We start from the raw sequence: 17,172 nt of genomic DNA, 5'->3' as shown, positions 1-17,172 counted from the left end.
GACCTGGTCATGAACTTGGCAGAGCAAATGGCTACCCTCCAGACCCTAACAGTGGGCAAGGGACTCAGATCCACCTGTAGAGTCGAGTTTGCCAGGAATCAATGCAAGTTTAAAAAAAGGCTGCTTCTGGGGCGCCTGGGTGCCTCAGTCTGTTGAGCATCCAACTTCAGCTCAGGTCGTGATCTCACGGTCCGTGAGTTCGAGCCCTGCGTCAGGCTCTGTGCTGACAGCTCGGAGCCTGGAGCCTGTTTCGGATTCTGTGTCTCCCTCTCTCTCTGACCCTCCCCTGCTCATGCTCTGTCTCTGTCTCAAAAATAAATAAACATTTAAAAAAATTGAAAAATAAATAAAGGCTGCTTTTTAAACAGCATGACAGGTTGCACCTCCAGCCCTCCCTGAACAACTGCCTCGTCCTTCCCAACCAAACTGCCAGCGATCCATGCTGGTGAGGGCACCCTCCCATACCAGGGTGTCTGGGGTGAGAAACCCACGTGCGGGTACTGTTCTAGAATAACTTAGAGGGCTACAACACTCAGAGCCAGGCGTGGTTAAAATGAAGCTTACTTACTCAACACAGAGAGCTTTGGTGATCGCTGTTACTGGAGGAAGCCATTTGGGCAAATACTAGAAAGCACAGCTGTGGGGTGCCCTGCAGCAAAACTGCCTTCTCTTTGCTTTCACAGGAGCTTGTGTCTGAATGAGAGAGCTCCAGTGGCCGCTGGGGGACAATAGAAAGAAAGATCAGATGTCACTATGTAAGCATTAAATAACCTGTGACTCCAGGAAATACCACTGAGTCAGGAAGTCCGAGGAACAGCCCTGGGCTGGCAGGTTCTGGACTGAAACCTTGCCGGGTCTTCCCCCCACCCCTTTTTTTAATTCTTGAGGGACTGGGCTAAAGGCATTGCTATGGAATTGCAGAGCAATTGATGTAATAATTCATAAGCAATATCAATTGAAATAGTAATTTGGCCATGGTTTGTGAGTCATAATAGAATAATAACATTGTACCCATCACACAATTATGAATGGGAAAAAGCTTGACAAGGACAGAGCATTTAAACCCGAATGAGCAAAATAATAGAAGCAGGACGTTCTGGAAGGGTGCATTTGGCCTCTGCATGTTCTCATTGAAATGGACTTGCTCCTACCCCTTCAGCTAAATGTAAAACCTCGTGATGATGGTTGACCAGGACACCTGGGAAGGACTCAGCAAAGAGAACTTGGGGATAGTCACATCCTGCTTCCAGCACAAAGATCTGAGGGAATACGTGAGGTGTTCTCAGGGCAGGAAACAGTCACTAGGCGGCTTGCTTAGCGAATGCGTTCAGCTACCATGGAATTTCTAAACTACTTTGCTTTAAAAGGCCTTTCTGTATCCAGAGGGGGACCCGTATGTGGCAGAAATGGTGAAGTTGATCTTCAGCAGCTGCCCTCCCCTTTGCCATCCCTTCCCCCTCCTATAACTAGCACCCTCCTAAGCGCTCATGCCTTTGATGAAGCAGAGGGGCCCTTTGAAAAGCAGGACTGGTTTGGGCTAGCAGCCTGGGCTTGAGACCCAACACCATGGACTGGTTGTGTGACCTTGAGTAAGTTATTTCACATCTCCGGGCTCAAGTTTACTCATCTGAGCAGATCTCCCAAAGGTGCCTGTGCATTAGGGACGGGGGGTTGTGGGGGGCGCCTGGGTGGCTCAGTCGGTTAAGCGTCCAACTTTGGGTCAGGTTGTGATCTCACACTTTATGAGTTCGAGCCCCATATCGGGCTCTTTGTTGTTAGCGCAGACCTCGCTTTGGATCTTCTGTCCCTCTCTCTTTGCCCCTCCTTTGCTCACCCTTGCTCTCTCTCTCTCTTTCAAAAATAAATAAATAAACATTAAAAAAAAAAAAAGGGACAGGTGGGATGGGGAACCAATGTTGAACACAAAGACATGAATACCTGATCCTGACTTCCAAAGCCTGTGCCCACTGGGAGGCTTCTTAGGCAGGTGCATTCAAATGGTGACCAAGTCTTTTCTACTTGGACATAAGGTCATCCTTGGCTCCAGATTCCTGGGTACACTTTGTGTGACTGTTTGGGACACCTCATCTTGTCCATATGCCCTTTGAAGAGCCAGCAAGGAATCCAGAAACTGGATTTACTGAGGGCCACAGAGAATGGACCTAGATTCTCCCAGAGCCCCCTCTCCCTAGGAGTATGGGGCTCCCTCCAATGGCGAGGGGCCTCCTTCAGATATTTGGACTTAGCAGGGCCAATGCTCATACCCAACCTAAGTACTTTTGCTCTGTTCCCTTGTACACAAAAGGCACAGGTATCCCCCCAGGACTCGCATCGGGGGAAAAACTAACTAACTAATATAATTTGACTTTATCTGGTCCTTGATGGCTGATTGATTGATTGACACTAGTGCTTTTTGAGTCACAACGGCAACAAACCAACAAAGAAACAAAGATGAATGACGTGCGAAGGTCGTATTTTCGTAAATGCTTATGAGCAAGTTGGAGGGGATACAAAGGGAAATCATGCTTTATACTCAGATGCATCCCTTCCCTTGTGCTGCCAGAACACGCTACAGTAAATTGGGTGGCTTGAATCGGCAGAAATGTATCCTCTCGCAGATCTGGAAGCCAGAGGTCTGAAATCAAGAGGCAGCAGGGCCATGCCTCCTCCAGAGGCCCTCCGGGAGACTCCTTCCTTGCCCTGTACCTCAGCTTCTGGTGGACCCACGCATTCTTTGGCTCCCAGCAAAATACCTCCAATCTATGCCCCCCTCTTCACATGGCCCTCTCTCTCAGTGTTCCTCTGTGTGCCGACCTCCTTCTCCTTTCTCTTACAAGGGCATCAGTCATTGGACTTAGGGCCCTCCCTAAAGCCAGGATGCTCTCAAGATCCGTAACTAATTACATCTGCAAAGACCCTATATCCTCAAGGTCAGAATCAGAGCTATAAATAGAGAAGAAACTGATGGCTGTCAGAGGGAAGGGGGTGGTGTGGTGATGGGCAAAATGGCCACGGGGAGAGGGAGCTGGGGGCTTCCAGTCATGGAATGAATGTCACGAGAATAAAAGGTACAGCACAGGGAATATAGTCAGTGGTACTGTAACAGCACGGTGTGTTGACATATGGTGGCTACACTTTTGGGGAGCACAGCATAATGTATACATGTGGAATTGCTATGTTGAATGCCTGAAGTTAATGTAACATCGTGTGTCAACTATACCCAAATTAAGAAAAAAAATACAAAACAAGTCTTGAATTCTACTCCTGAAACCAATGCTACACTCCATGTTAACTAACGTGAATATGATTTTAAAAGATCTGGGGGGCACCTGGGTGGCTCGGTTGGTTAAGTGTTGGACTTCGGCTCAGGTCATGATCTCGTGGTCTGTGAGTTCGAGCCCCGCGTCGGGCTCTGTGCTGACAGCTCAGAGCCTGGAGCCTGCTTCAGATTCTGGGTATCCCTCTCTCTCTGCCCTTCCCCTGTTCATGCTCTGTCTCTCTCTCTCTCTCTCTCTCTCTCTCTCAAAAATAAATAAACATTTTAAAAAATTAAAAAATAAAAATAAATAAATAAAAATTTTGTTTAAAAAAATACAAAATAGGGTTATGTCCTGAGGTTCAGAGTGGATACGACTTTTGGGAGAACACTATGGAACATGCCGCATGAGGGAACATATAAGTTAGTAAGAGAAATAAGACAACGGTGATTGGTTAACATACAAGGCAAAACATATGTTCTTTGAGAGACTTGCAAGGAGTTATGGGCATAAAAAGGAAAAGATGTGGGGGTGCCTGGGTGGCTCAGTGGGTTGAGCATCCGACCCTTGGTTTTGGTTCAGGTCACGATCTCACAGTTTCATGGGTTTGAGCCCCACAGCAGGCTGTGTGCTGGCAGCGTGGGGCCTGCTTGGAATTCTCTCTCTCCCTCTCTCTCTCTCTCTCTGCCCCTCCCCGGCTCGGTCTGTCTCTCAGAAAAATAAATAAATAAATAAATAAATAAATAAATAAATAAAATGTAAAAAAAAATTAAAAAAAAAAAAAAAAAGGAAAAGATGTTCCCATTCCGCAGATCTGGAGGACACTGGTAGATAAAGTAATTGAAAAATAGGCCCGATCGGATGAGAGACATCTTATAAGGTAGGACATTTCTGGAAGGGGAGAAAGCCTGAGTACAAAAAACAGAGAAAACGAGGGTTGCTCAGGAACTGTGGGATTCTGCTTACGGTATTATTTTGAATAATCATTGGCAACTTTATATGTGACATGCACCTTGATCACATGTGCCCAGCACAGTGCTCTGCACACACCGGTCAGTTAATATTTATTGACCGGTAACATGGAAAAGCTTAACTCCGCCTCTCCAATCGAAATTCTTGAATTGCTAAGCTAAGCTTTGTGGTCCCACGTGCTATTTTTCACCAACAGGCACTAAATAATATAATCAATGTAACGATGACAATAAAACTAATTCAGACAAACAGCTAATTAAAGTTGAGCCAAGAAGGGTAACATGGCCCTCATTACTAAATTGACTAATTGTTTTCTCGATTCCTGGAACAAATTCCCCCTTTGCTGTCCTATCATGCAACAAACTGAGGGTTTACAGCGTGCAAGGTACTGACTAGGGAAATCAGCAATGAACAGCATAGACCGGTCCCTGTTCTGTCCCAGTCACAGGTGAACATGTAACCCAAATGCTCATAGGTCATCCGCCAGTGACTGCAACAGGAGGTCCCGTGTCTTTTCATACCCAGATTATGATGACTCTGGCTTCCCACCTGTCAACTTCCCAAGGGCCTCGTTTGACAGATATTCCCGAACAGTCGTGAGGTTGCCGTCTTTGGTTTGCTGACTGCCAATGCTGGAGGCCAGAAACCCAGGGACTTGAACTCTTCGCCTGACTCCTAACTGCTGCTTCTAGATTGCCCTGCATGCAGGAGAAGGAGCCGGGGGCCATGGCCCGCTCTGCCTAAGTCATCCTAGCTTTCTGCAGAGACTGCCCTCTGCTACCAGGATCCCGCTGTCCCAGGCATGGTCCAGTCTCTGTTTAGCATCTGAGATGCCCACAGGCTTAAGCCTCTGCCTGGTCACTTGACGGTTTAAGCTCCGTCTCCTGCACTTGTGCTCGGCCTCCTCTGGGTGCACCTGTCACTTCTCCGCTCTCATTGGCAGGTGCTATCCATCAAATGGCACTGAGAGGACCAATATATCAGAATCTCAGGGAACCACAGGATGCAAGGGATTTCATTAACCACTTGTTCCAGCTGCTTCGTCTTACAGAGGTTAAAAGATTTTTTCCAAGGCCATACATATAACTGTATAATTTTATTGATACTTAACTTTATTATCAGTCTCTTGTATAACCACCCTTGAGCTGATGTGAAAAGAGGACCGCAAACCGGGTGGCCTCAACAACAGAAATGGGTCCTCTTACATTTCTGGAGACTGGAAGCCTGAGGTCAAGGTGTCAGCAGAATCGGCTTCTTCTGTGGCTGTGAGGGAGAGTCTGCCCCACGCCTCTCCCCTAGCGTCTGTGGTGTCCTTGGCTCGTAGATGATGCTTCATCCTGATGCTTGCCCTTGTCTTCACATGGCGTTCTCCCTACGTGTACATCTGTGTCCAAATTCGCCCTTTGTATGAGGCCACCAGTCAGATGAGATCAGGAGTCCACCCTACTCTGGGGTGACCTCGTCTAACCAGTTACAGCCGCAGGGACCCTATTTCCCAAATAGGTTAGCTCCGAGATACCGGGAGTCAGGACCTCAACATCTGAATTTTAGGGGATGCGATTCAACCTCTAACATCTGTCCTCACTCAGATCAAAGGACAGCAGGTGTGGACAGTCCTCTCCACATGTGATCAGAGTCTGTCAAGATAAAAAGATCATGAGTTCATGGAAGCCCACACAACTGTTTTGTGGCAGAGGTGTCCTGTGTTTACCTTAAAACATGTGTCTGGGGCGCCTGGGTGGCTCAGTCGGTTAAGCATCCGGCTTTGGCTCAGGTTATGATCTCACGGTTCCTGGGTTTGAACCCCGCGTCGGGCTCTGTGCTGACAGCTCAGAGCCCAGAGCCCGCTTCGGATTCTGTGTCTCCCTCTCTCTCTGCCCCTTGCCTACTTGCACTCTGCTTCTCTCTCTCAAAACTAAAGAAACATTAAAAAAAAAAATGTGTCAACCTTCCAGGCAAACTCCATCTTCTTTCTGTCGTTTAAACTAGTTTGCATCAAAAACGTGTACAGAGGGCTCAGCAGCACCTCTCTGGAAATACAGGTTGTCTAAGTGCAGAGGGTGCAGTCGGAACCCCGAGCCCTTTCAGGGGGCACGGCCAACGTAGACACTGTCTGTGGCTGGCCACTTCATTCCAGCCTCGCATTCAGAGCCTCCCCCAGAAGCCGCTGGCATTTATTTAGAAACTAATTGCGCTGCGGTTTGGGACCCGAAATGGAAAAAGATCAGTTCACATTGCAATCCATCTTGCAATGAAATGGCTGCTGTGGCACCAGAAGAAAATCGTTCCATGAAGTCAAAGGCAAACCTCAATTCAAAGGACAGAAAGGCCAGAGCCCTGAGCTGAGGGGCTCTGTGTCTCAGCCATGCCTGCTTTTTAATAGCACTGCCATCACCATGGCATTCAGCTCTTGCGCCCGTAAAGCCCCCTTTCTCTCCATCTCTTTCCCATAACAGATACTTCTAATTATCCGTAAGCACTTTTAACCACAGCGACATTCTATTCTCAGACTGGTTTGACCCTCCTCTTCTGAGAAAGCGGTGCCTCCCCCTCTGCCATTTGGGGCTGTCTCCATCCTCGGAACCATGACCGCCTTTAAAGTCTGGACCCCCTCATCCAACGCCCAGGAGAAAAGCTCATAGGACACCCGTTCGGCTGCACGCACACATATACCTGGATTTCTCCCGGGAGCGTAGTAGGAATGCAGAGTCTTGGGCTCTACCCAGACCTGCGGAACCAGAATCCGCATCTTAGATGCCCTGTGAGTGGAATACACACTAAATTCTAGAAGTATGCTCTCGCAGGATTAGGGCTGGGTGCAGGCCCTCGATAGCTAATTGTCAAGCCGGTAAATGACTCCTTCTTATCTCTCTGGCACATATTTCGTCCTCACTTGGCTGGCTGCAAACCATCATTAGCATTCATTATTTGTCTCCCCAGACCCACTGAGTTCTCTACAAAACAATCAATATTTTAATATGACTCAGAGGATGGTCAGTCTGAATTTCTGAATTGAACATAAACACTGGATTTTCTGCTGTTTTGGACTCTCTGTGTCATTGTTATAACAGCTCTAGTACACTGGGCACATATAGAAAGTTAAATGCAAACTTTCTATATTTTTAAAATTGAGGATTAGAGAATGTTAACTGTGAAAGGGAACTTAGGGGTCACTAAGGTCAACCTCCTCACTTGACAGATGAGGAAACCAAGTCACGGTAGAGTCTTGGCCTTAGACAAGTTCACGTGTCCCAGAGGGTCAGGAACCTACACCTTCGGGCTCCAGTGTGTGGGTTCTGGGCCGACGGATTCATGCTGCCCTGGGCTGGTGAGCAGACTGCATTTATCTGGCCTGGTAGCCTCTCACCTCCAGCCAAGCGGAGAGGACTGGATGCTGAACAGGGCTTCTTGGGCTGTATCCTACCCTCTAAGCTCCACTCCGAGCTCCCTGGTGCAAGTGGAGAGTGAATGAAATGAGAGCCTTCATTGTGTGTTCTCGCTATCATAATAAAATCCTGCTTAAGGTGTCTGCAACCTGTCCCAGGTACAAGGGACCCTAAGGGGGAGCATTCTGATTAGAAATCCAGAAACACTGAGAGGACCCACCACCTCCAGATCAATCCATTCTTTGTGAAAGAACCAGACTTCAGATATGGCTTTGCCTCTCCATCTTCTGTGTTTTCACAACACCGAAAAGCCACCAGCAGTGGGGACACTTGGGAATCAAGCTCCCAGGTTCTGAGTAGTTAACTCACTGGACTAAATAGAGGGCAAGGACTATGGGGTCTTCCTGAATGTCATTGCCCTTGGGCACGTCAAACTCTCTAAGTCTATAGCTCCCCAAAAGCCATTGCTGCCTCATCACCACCAGCCTCACATCCACCCCCACGATTCATTGAGTGCCTGCCCAGACCAAGCCTGGGCTAGCTGTTCTCTGTCTGTTTCTAATACCCATTAGCTTTATTCACTGATAAGCATCCTGAGGCCCAGAGGCTGAGTGATCTTTACCCCGACGAAATCAAGTGAAAATATACATTGGGGAGGAGGCAGAGATCGTAAAGTATGAAGCCCAAGAAGTACGTGAAAGGCAGAAAGGAGCATCTCCAGGTTGACCTAGAGATGGCCCAGGAATAAATATGTAATATTTATATAATGTCTTCCAATAAATATTTATTTAAATCCTTATGTGAGTATTTTATTTACCTTAAGTAAATAAAATAAAAATAGGGGCGCCTGGGTGGCTCAGTCAGTTAAGCCTCTGACTTCGGCTCAGAACATGATCTCACGGTTTGTGGGTTTGAGCCCCATGTCAGTCTCTGGGCTGACAGCTTGGAGCCTGGAGCCTGCTTCAAATTCTGTCTCTCTCTCTCTCTCTCTCTCTCTCTGCCCATCCCTTGCTGGCTCTCTCTCTCTCTCTCTCTCTCTCTCTCTCTCAAAAATAAACATTTAAAAGAATTTTTTACAAAGTAAATAAAAATAAATGTGTTGAATACTAACTAGCTGGAGCTCATTCACGCACACAACACGAATCTCGTATGCATAGACATATATCTCATATCTCATACACATTTCATATGTAAAAATAAACCCATGTATGTATATTTATATGCACACATAATCTCTAGGACTATGGGTCTGATCTGCTCACACTCCCTAAGGATATCGTTCTTGGGCTGTGTTTCCTTATTGGCATTCCATGAGCCTAGAAGTTTGAAGTGGATGTCGGGAAAGTTCATTTGCCCGGAGAAAAGTACTTACTAACAAAAACCAGACCAATGCCATCTGTAGTGAGTCGGTCTGTCCATGGGGTGGTGGTGTTAGTACAACTGACACGGGAGGGAACAAGATCAGGGCACAGAGACAGGTCCATCGAGTTGATTGTGGACTAATAAATCTATGCCACCTTCACTGACTCCCATCCCCATGTCCGACGGATGCCTGGCCTTGGCCTCAGGGATGTTGGAGATTCCGTAAACAGAGCTTCCCAGCTCCTAGACGAGCCCAGCTGGAGGCTTGGAAGCAGCCCAAGTAAAGGGAGCCATGAAAAGCCATGAGGAGGGCCGGTCACATCAAGTGGGCTTGAGCGGAATGCTCCCACGGTACCCGGACACCCCTCTGTGGTCCCCGGCTGGTGGGGGTTGTCTTCTGCAGGCACTGATCGCCGCAGGAAGCATTCCAGCCGACATACCACGCCTGGCACGGAGACTCCTGCAGCCCTTAGCCTCCCTGGCAAGCTTCTTCTGCCTTTTCAGCACCCACCTGGAGGCTTCCACTGGGCTGAGTCTGTAGAGACAGGACCCAGGTCGATGAAAGAGCTCCGCGTATTGGAAACATTCCCAAACCCCGCTCTTTGTGAGCAATGGCTGCTAAAGTCTGAACCACGCTGAAATAGATATTCCCTCTCTGCAGGATCTTGGAGGAAAAAAAAAAAGATGCTACGAAAATAATTCACTACTAAAACCTTCCCTGGGGCCACAGTCTTGTTTTCTAGTTTTATGAAGTTCCATTTCCATGTGAAAAAGTACCCCGTGTCTTCACCACAAAGAAGGGAAAAGCCACGTTGGTTGACTCTGTCTGCTATGGGCCAGGCACGCTACATTATCACGTTCAGCTCATCAGAGACCCTGCCCTTTAAGATTTTAGAGGGGAGAGTCAGGCTCTGAAAGGCACCTGCCTGAGGTCACATGTGTGTCAGACACAGAGGTGGTGCAAACCCCGATCTCTTCGGTTTCCTTCACTCTATTGCCCAGTAGGTATATGCTAACAATTGGCTTTTGAATGAAAAGTAGTAACAATTATATAATAACACACCTGCACATTTGGGTGGCCCTTTCCAGTATGCAAATGCTTTTCGGTTGCCCAAGACCTGCTAGGACAAATCCTAGTACTGAGGTGCACCCCCTTATGCTCTGGGTCTCTTCCTCTCTCCTCTCACCAGTCCCAAGCGATGGGTAACCCTACTGGAGCTAGTCCTTGCTCCCCAACCCACTGTAAGCCCGTTGGTTGATTGCTGGCAGTGGCTGCCACAGATGTCCCTGCCCTCGGGGCTCCCAGGGTCATGGATCCCGGGTGGGCCCAGCGTGATGGGGCACTAGAAGGAGGCTGCTCCATGTAAGCAAATTTGGCCTGTCTCTCAGTTTTATCCAGGGCCAGGCTTGGCTGATCTGAGCAAAATGTCAGGGGTGAGGGCACTCCCCAGTCTTCCTTTCTTACCTGCTAACAAAGGTGGTCTTTTGGTTAAAGCCCTTAACTTTAGAAAAAAGTCTTCTGTGTAACTCCGAAGTTAAATTGGACCCAAGAATGAATTGGATCTTCATCGAAGAGGAGCCAGAAATCTAATAAGCTCTGGGGTACCTTGAATTTGTTATGTAACAGTTAATTATAATGGCTGATATTTTTTGAGTTCTTACTGCAGACCAAGCTCTCTTCTACGTGCTTCACTCTATCAACTTCTTGTTTCACAACCCTGTCCAATACGTACTATTTGTGCCCAGGAGGCACAAAGAGATGTAGTCACTTGGTCAAGATCCCACGGGTAGTAAAGGGAAGAGTCCGAATTAGAATTTGAAACCACCACTCAGTAATGCCAAAATGGCCCCTGACCTCCTCCCACAGCCATGCCTCACCTTTCCTCTGGGCTCCGAAGCTCCACTGAGATCCTGTTATTTAGGAAGATCTCAACTGAGATCTGACCCTTGGGAGAAGCCCCAGGACAAACCAATCTCTGTGGACCAAATGGGTGGAGACAAGTCCTCCTGGTGGTAGCCCGTCATGAGTCTTGGAACCCTTATTTTCTCTCTTTCCTGCTGTTGCTCCCAAATCTTTCCTGCCTTGTCTGTCTTTCAGCTGCTCAACTCCAGTGAGGCCAGTTGAGAGAAAGAGGTCTGAGGACCCCAAGTTATGACTCCACATCGTGTCGATGTTTTGTTTCTTTTAAGGTCAACGGCAGCAAGAATGGGGCAGTGTCCATCCTGAGCGACCATATCAAAGTATATTCTTCGTCTTGGTCCGTTTGGGCTGCTTTTACAAAATACCACAGGCTGGGTGGCTTATAATAGACAGAAATTTACTGCTCACAGTTCTGAAAGCTGTAAGTCCAAGATCAGGGTGCCAGCATGATGGGGTGAGGGCCGTCTTCCAGACCGCAGATTTCCCGTTATAGCCTCACATGGAAGAAGGGGCTGAAGAGCTCTCTGGGGTCTCTTTTATAAAAACACTAATCCCATTCATGACAGCTCTACCCTCATGATCTAATCATCCCAAAGACCCCCCCGCCTCCTAAAACCATCAACTTTGGGGGTTAGGACTTCAACATAGGAATTTTGGAAGGACACAAACATTCAGACCATAGCACTCTTCAGTCTTCACTCTGGCCTCCCAACTCAGACCCCAGCCTGCAGCTCACACAAGCGGGTTGTACTCTGTTTACCCTTATCTTGGTGATATGGCCATGTGGCTGTTTTGTATAGTGGCCTTTTTGGCCCCAGTACATAGGAAATGGGTTTAATTGAAGCTATAAAGCGTATTTGTCAAGAACACAGAATACACTTCACTGCCTATGCTCACTCTGACAGAGACTGTCAATCTAATTAGAAAGCTTGAATTATTAAAGCCCTAACCACTTAGAGCTGCAGGTCACCAAGTCATCACACACATGTCCCAGAGCGGCACCGGATTAGGAAGCAGCTGGCTCATGACTGGTTGTTATTGTGGACCCCCAAATTTGTCTGATGATAACTCATCTCAATCATGAAATCCCAGTCATCTTTTCTAGGCCTGATCCTGCAGATAGAGCTCTGAATTGGCTCAGGTCCTGGATTCTGATCCTACCTCCACAGTTGACCCTTGGGGTCTTTGGTCAGTTATTTTTCTTCTCAGTGCCTCCATATTCCCACCTGTGCTGTGTAGCTACAAATATTTGCTTAGGATCATTTTAGCAGCTGTGAAGTGTCCCGGGATCCTTGAATGAAAGACGCTCTATTAAAGCTTAGGAACCAAGTGACGACTCTGGCCCCATCTACACTGCAGAGCTCTGCAGGAGACAGACTGGACCCATTCATCCTTCATACAGCCCTAATTTTATTCTAAAGCCTCACTGTTGGCCAAGGCAGCAGGGCTTGTCAGAGAACGGAGCAGTCTGAACACTTTCAAAGTACCTTCTATTTCATAGGGTTGCTTTTTCTTCTTCTTTTTTTTTAACCATTGCATATTAGCAAAGGTAAAGCTATCATGCAGGAGAAAGAACAATCGTGAAAAGAAGAGGCCCTTCTCGAGGAAGATCTGCTTCTTAGGCCATTAAAAAGGTCAAGTTGGGATTTATACTATCCGTATGTTGGGCACTTCTGGGGCCCGTGCTGCATGAAGATCAGGGCGCCATTGTTGCGCGTAATTTTACAGAACTGTGCGCGTTGTTCCAGGGCACCCGCTGTGCAGGAGAGCAGAGCTGAGAATGAATGGTTTGGTATGTCCAAGGCTGGCTAGGGTTAAGTGTGAGTGTCTTTGCTTCTCTAATCTGGCTCCGTTGTTGCAACCCACAACCCACAGTCTCTCGAGGCTGTAGTGACGCTGTCTTAGAGCTCGCATCTCTAGCTTCCCTGAACCCTGGGACTCTCTATCTACCTTCCCACACCCGCGTCTCTACTAGCACTCACGAAAGAACAGCGGGTCTGTACTTTCTCTTCTTGAATCTAGTTAGCTTCCTTTTCCTCTGAACTCCTCACTAGCCCTTGGCCTCGGGTGTCCCACCCAGATACCATCCCCTGGCTGTGGACATGCAAGAAACTCAGCAATGACTCACTTCCTCGGGACCTGTCTCCACTCCCTGTGTGATGAGCCAGAACCTGGATGCTCTGTCACCATGGCCTCTAGCATTGCTCTGTTTCTGGGTGAGCATTGCTCTCAGGGGCAAATGCAAACATCTTATGCAAACTTACTGAGGGCTGACGTGATCTGGTCCGTGTCTTCCTGTTTGACTTCAAATCCTCTCACTCACTTCTCTGTTCACCAAGCCCAGCCACACTCTTCTTTTGTTCCTCAGACTCGTCCAAGTTCATCCCTACTTTAGGGCTTTTTACTTTTGCTGATCCCTTGACCCACCGACGTTGATTTTTTGGCTTCTTATCATTCAGATATTTGCTTCAATGTCATTTCTCAGAGGTTAACTCCTTGAGTATCTTGTCTAGAATAGCCCTTCCCACTTACGTTGTGAACATCTTAATTATCTTCAGACTTTAAAGCCGCTGACAATTACTGATGCTAAAGTTGTCTCTGTCCTTCCAACAGTAGAATAGAGATGCCACGAACAGGGATCCAGTCTGACACCCTCTGTGCCATATTGTCAATATTATGTAATGTATCTGGTACTTAGTAGCCTCTCTCTATACATGTTTGTTAAATGAATCAATGAGTGAACAAACCAGAAATATTTGTCGTGGACTCTAAGAGGTTGCCAGTGAGGTTTATGTCTCAAACCTCAGTCTTCAGCATCAACACTGGGAGTCCCATCCCAACCCCTTCTCGACCAGTGGAAGGCCACAGTGCTGGGACTGGTTTGGTTTGTGGTGTCCCACCACTGGACTGGTTTGTTGTGTCCCAGTCACCTGGGCCGTCTGGGACTTGCCTGTGACCAGTAGACCATAATACCAAGGTGAGCCAAGAGGCAACATCCAGAGAGTCCAGCTGGGCCACTGCTCATTGGAGGATAGGCAGAACAGGAAGTTCTTGGGATGAAGAAAAGATGATAGATTGGGGAAACTAAAAGAGGGTGAGAGCCTGCCACATTGTCTAGAGCCAAGGGAACAGACCCAAGGGAATGTGGCCATGGGCCCTTTGTTGGAAGGTCCCTATAGTTTTGGGTGGGTAGGTGAAGCAGTAGTGAGAACCACTTGGCTCAGAGCCACAGCGACCTACACTCCTCCTCATGAAGGCTTGAGTTGCTATAGTGGCATCTTGATCCATTGCTGAGGACGTGGGGTCAGCACCCAGCAGTGGGTTCTGGGTGGGGTGGCGGTGCTCACTGCTGACCACCTGTCATGCTGCTGGGCAGGGCGTGTGTTTAGAAGGAGGGAAGTCCTCATTAGAAGACCACCCAAAGAGATTACTCAGCTGTCCAGAAAAGAGGGGACGAGAGCAGGCAAGGGCAGAAGGAAGAGAACAAAGTGCAGGCCAGAGGAATTATTGATTCATACCGAGAACATGTAGGTTAGATCAGATTCGACGGATGGAATGGAGAAGCAGGGAGGCATGTAAGGGCTGGGGGGTCTGACTTGTTTGGCTGCGTAGAGGCTGTTGCACATCTTGACTAAGGACAGCAGGGGAGGGACGGAGTGGAAGAGGGTGATGTGATTTATTTCTGGACAGGCAAAATTTGACAAGCTCATAAGCCCTTGAGAAAGAGATTTTTTTCTTCTTCTGTAAACAGATGGAAATTTAAGCCTAGAGCACACGTTGAAGAAATTGTATTATTTGGAGTAAAATGAGGCTCCTAAAAGTAACCAAAAATTTTAGTGGAAGGAGAGGGAACCAGGAGCACATTTTTCCCTTGAATAAAACCTAATACTGATTGAGGTAAAGCCTGAAGCTGGAGGACGGTCTCTCATTCAAATGGAGGGCTGGAGATTTAATTTTCAGAATTGATCAGGTGGTTTCAGATATCTGCTTCTTGCCTTACAAAGAGAGAGAGAGAGAGAGCTCAGGGGGATCCCTTGAGGGGCAGAGAGGCCCAGAGGCCAAAATTCAAAGGACCAGATCAGGAAAATATAGTTCTTTCCAGTAAAAACAAGAGAATGTGTTCCTGTTCAATGCAGCTGTCCTCACCATAACCACCTGCGAAGAGCATTCTGTCATGTCATTCTGGAAAAAAAAAATCATATTTAAAAAAGAATCACGTTATGAATACTAAGCATGAAAGCAAAACCGAATTAAGGTCTCTTCTTGCCTCCATGTGAAGAAAAACCAAATATCAGAAATAAAAACAAGTAAGATAACCCACGAAGACGGAAAAGCAGATCAAATCTCAGAGAACACACACGAAATTAACACAAAGAATTATTAACGATGTGAACTGGAGGAATCCCGAAAGAATCCCTCTGCTCCCCAGCCCCCCAAGTTTTTAAATGTGAGAAAAGGAAATAATATTTCACAGGCCAGTGTTCCAGCAATGAGAGACTATTCATGCTGTAGCCTGGGCCTTCTTGCTGAGTTCTTGTCCTAAGCTCAGGGCCGGGGCTGAAAATATCAAGGAATGGGAACAATCAGGAGTTAGGGGTGAAGCTCACAGACAGGGCTGGTAAGGGGATGTGAGTGGGAGGTACGACTGGGGTGGGGGGAGCGGGACAGGTCTTAGTGAAGAACAGGGAGACTCCCCAGTAGGGAGCAGGGAGCAGAGCTGATGGCCCTGGATGGCTGGATCCCCTGCTGTGGCCTCACAGGCTACCTCCAACTCCCCCTCCCCCCACCCCAAGCACGGGCATTTTCCTCTAGAAATATAGAGTGGACTCAAGCAGTGTGGACCAGGAAGTAGGAGGGGGTACGGTAGTCAAATCAACTTGGGAGATACTGGTTATAAAACCTGTTTTTGAATTCATGGTGCTCATTTGCATATTTAAGGCTCTGAGAAGTTCTGCTTTTAAAGAAACCAGTTTAACCCCAAGGAACATGCCAAAAAGCTAGAGATCCACAAAATATGCTTTATGTTTGCTGCCTTCAGGTTATTCTAAACAACAAGAACAATATTAATGATCACCAAATTTGATTTGGCTGATCCGACTGACCGTGTCCATTCTCTTTCATTGTGCTCTGTTTCTACCTTAAAGTTGCCTGTTACTCTGAAGGGAACAACTTTCTCTGAGAAGGCTATCTGAGTAGGGATCTAGAAAACTGCAATACTGATTATCAACGTATTTGTAGAACACCCTGTTACAAAGCACTTGCACAGAAATCCTATTACTTATCACCTCTCACTATAATATGGCGATACCATGTAGGAAGCTGATCTGATTCCATTCTAGGAGCGCAGCAAACAAGTTTGGTGCTTGGACAGTTTAAATCGGTGAGCTAAAGATTTAGGATAATTAGACACCTACTTTCTACAGCAACTTCGCTGGTCAAGAGCACACCCACTGACTGCTTCAGAGACGTTTCTCCCACTGTTCCCTTCTCAGGTTTAACCTCTGATGACCACCCCTAGAAGGCTAGGTGGACAGGTGGTTTTAGAGTGGAAGACCTAAAGTTCATATTAATTTCCAGCTCCTTGCTGAGTTATGTGATTATTAGTTATGTGATTATTGCCAACAGGGTCAGGACAAAATGGTTCAACTTCCCTTCACATCTGACAGTGACCCAACCTCCCAACATCATGGCCGATCACTTTCCAGCCCTTGAGTATTGCATTCCGACTCCCCACAAGCATTTGGGGATGCTTCCTCCAAACCCCGCCCCTCGACACACTCTGCCTGTGTTCTCTTCCCCTTTTCTTCCCCTGCCTGCAAAATTTACCCTGGCACCCCAAGGCAGATCTAGTTCCCTTTTTTTCTAGGCCCAATAGGACTCTGAACCTAGTTTTAGATAGTGGCCGAGCAGTTTGAAATTGTTCATGGATCTTTCTGGTGCTTCCTGAAGGCAGGGCCTTTGTTTCATGCATCATGGTAGCCTCTGGGCTCGCACAGTACTTAATGGTGCATAGATGATGCATAAGAAACGTTTGACTGCACAATGTCTGGGTTCGAAAGCTCACCAGTGATCAGTCACCAGCAATCAACAGAGAAGGGTGAGAAGAAGGAACCAGAGCTGGCACTGACCGTACCAAAGAGGTGGTGGGTAGGACAGGCTCGGGCCCAGTGGGTGCCTCTCACAACCTCTGGGGAGGGGGTATATATGATAATTTTTTTAAAAAATGCTTTTCAAAAGGAGAATGGATTAAAAGAGTATGGAAAACATGGCCCAG

The 17,172-nt window shown here is 47.4% G+C and overlaps 1 long non-coding RNA gene across 2 annotated transcripts in view; it reads right to left on the bottom strand.

The window, feature by feature from the left end:
• Positions 1-307: 307 nt before the first annotated feature.
• Positions 308-17,172, bottom strand: part of LOC109277248 (uncharacterized) — an 86,716-nt gene continuing 69,851 nt past the window's right edge. For both annotated transcript variants that reach the window (XR_002085056.2, XR_008421571.1), the window contains exon 3: positions 308-718. This is a non-coding gene — a long non-coding RNA (uncharacterized LOC109277248). The remainder of the gene's footprint in view (positions 719-17,172) is intronic.

This window comes from Panthera pardus, unplaced genomic scaffold, assembly GCF_024362965.1.
Source record: "Panthera pardus isolate Hobbes unplaced genomic scaffold, ASM2436296v1 HiC_scaffold_13, whole genome shotgun sequence".
Classification (NCBI taxonomy): domain Eukaryota; kingdom Metazoa; phylum Chordata; class Mammalia; order Carnivora; family Felidae; genus Panthera; species Panthera pardus.
Note: the sequence above shows the minus strand (reverse complement) of the source record. Positions and strands in the feature narration are given on the sequence as shown.